The 2,320-nt window shown below is 49.2% G+C and overlaps 1 pseudogene; it reads left to right on the top strand.

The window, feature by feature from the left end:
- The first annotated feature begins 764 nt into the window (after positions 1-764).
- LOC125397099 (lysine-specific demethylase 2B pseudogene) lies at positions 765-2,092 on the top strand (annotated as a pseudogene).
- Positions 2,093-2,320: the final 228 nt, after the last annotated feature.

Genomic DNA, 2,320 nt, shown 5'->3' with positions numbered 1-2,320 from the left:
CTCCACTGGTGATGAACCAGGGACTCCACGTTTCTATAGTTTTAAGAAAATCATCCAAAGTCTTAGTTTTTACAGCTGTTTCTTTCAACAACCTCTTTAACTCTGATTTACCCGGGGTATTCCCCATTTCTTAATTATCTCTTATCTCTTAATTATCTCTTAGTTATCTCAAGTATCTCTTATTTCTTAGTTATATCTTAATCCCCAATGCATCCTGGCCGGCTACAGGATGACCCGGTCCACTTTCCTCACCTTTCCGATCTCGGTGGGAACCTCCAATTACCGCGCCAGCACGGTCTGGAACCACGAGTCTCGGCGGAGGGTGTCCAGGTTGAATGAAATCCACAGAGCACAAGGTTGAGGTGAAACAGCAGCTCATTTATTGTTCCGCTGGGGCTAGCTTTTATACCATGGCACCAAATGGGGAGGGGGCTGCAAAGGGACTGTCACCTGACCCAAGGAGGAACTCTCACCTAACCCCAGTAGGGGTCAAGGACTGATCACATGCACTCCACCTTCACCTGTCCCCAGTAGGGACTGTCACCTGACCCCAGCAGGGATCAAGGAATAATCACGTGCACTCAAACTTCCTCATCCAACTCCAGGAGCAGAGGGAAGTTAAGGTTCTTTGCAGATAAGCACCTTAAATGGGGGCAGGGAAATATAACTCGGGGTAGCAATTCCCACAAGTCACAACAGATGGAGAAAGAAAAACATTCCATGATAAAACTAAATAAAAGCAATGTGTGGACCCATCATGAGCCATGGCCTTGTCTATGAGCGCTGAGGATGACCAACTGAGCCCAATCAGAACAGGGTGGTGGGTCAAACTAAGGGCAAGTTGGGCCCAGCGTCAGCTGCCAACCGAACAACAGGAGGAGCTGGCAGGCACCGGACAATGCCACAAGTGCGAGGCCTGCCTGCGGATGGAGTGTGGAGAGTGTCACTTTTGCAGGGACTTGAAGAAGTTTGGAGGCCCCAGGCACATGAAGCAGAGCTTCATTAGGCAGCAGTGTATTGTGCCAGTGCCGCCCGACACCACCCTGTGCCTTGTGTGTGGCAAGGCAGGGAAGGAGACACAATGGAGGAGGAAGAAGATAAGTTTAACCTCATGCTTATGGAGTGCTCTATCTGCAACGAGATCATCCACCCTGAATGACTTAAGGATTCCCAACTGCTGGGAGTGTCCGAAGTGTAATCATTCTGGCAAGACAGGGAAACAAAAGTGTGACCCTGGCTTTACATATGCCTTCAACCTGCCTGCCTCCTTGCTCAATGAGCAGAAGATGAATCAGGACAGCATGGAATGGCAGGGGTCTGCTAAGCGGAGGAGTGAGTGTGAAAAGGCTCCCCGAGGCAGGTCAGATGATCATCCTAAGAAGGTGCCTACAAATGGCATCCTACACTGAAAGTCTGAGGATGTGCACCTAAGGAGGAAGTGGAAATATGAGAAGCCCCAAGAGCTGAGTGGACGCAAGCGAGCCTAGATGCTCACCTCTCGCCGAGGCCCCCTCTAGGCAGCAGTATCAGCCCTTTGTGGAGATCCAGTCTCACTTACTTCCAGCAGCAGCTGAAACCTGGCAAAGAATATAAGTTTTTCAGGAAAAATGCCTGTTGGCATTGGAAGAATGCCAACAATCGGTTGGCACTGGCCAACAAACCCCTTCGGCGCTTCAAGCAGGAACCAGAGGATGATCTGCCTGAGGCAGCTCCTAAAACCGGGGAGAGTGTCCAGTCACGTTCCAGCTCACCCACCACTGGGCCCAGCACTGAAGGGACTAAAGGCCCAGAAGAGAAGAAAACGGTGAAGATGCTCCACCTCGGTTACTGTAACCATTCCATCAACCTGCTCACTGCAGTTGGCACTACCACCCGAGACTCTCTGACAAAGATCAACCTATCATACTGCAATAAGGTCACTGACCAGTGCCTGTCCTTCTTCAAACGCTGTGGAAATATTTGTCATATTGACCTGAGGTACTGCAAGCAAGTCACCAAGGAAGGCTGTGAGCAGTTCATAGCTGTGAGTGTTCAATTTGGGAAAGTGGAAGAGAAACTTCTTCAAAATCTTAGTTCCAGGACAAGCATGTAAATATGGAGGGTTGGGGAAAAACAGTCAGGGAGGGAAAAATACTACAAACACAAATGGGCTCATATTCCCTTTGGAATTCGGAACAAAAGACCACAGGACACTGTTCTGTTTCACAAGTCTTTCCAAGGGAGATGCTGTTCAACTAACCATTTGGGGATGAATGAGGCAGATGTTTTCCTCTGCTCTTTTGGCACTGTGACAGCACTGCTTTCTGGACCATTTCTAAAG

Source organism: Myodes glareolus, chromosome 4 (assembly GCF_982192425.1).
Source record: "Myodes glareolus chromosome 4, mMyoGla1.1, whole genome shotgun sequence".
Lineage (NCBI taxonomy): Eukaryota > Metazoa > Chordata > Mammalia > Rodentia > Cricetidae > Myodes > Myodes glareolus.
Note: the sequence above shows the minus strand (reverse complement) of the source record. Positions and strands in the feature narration are given on the sequence as shown.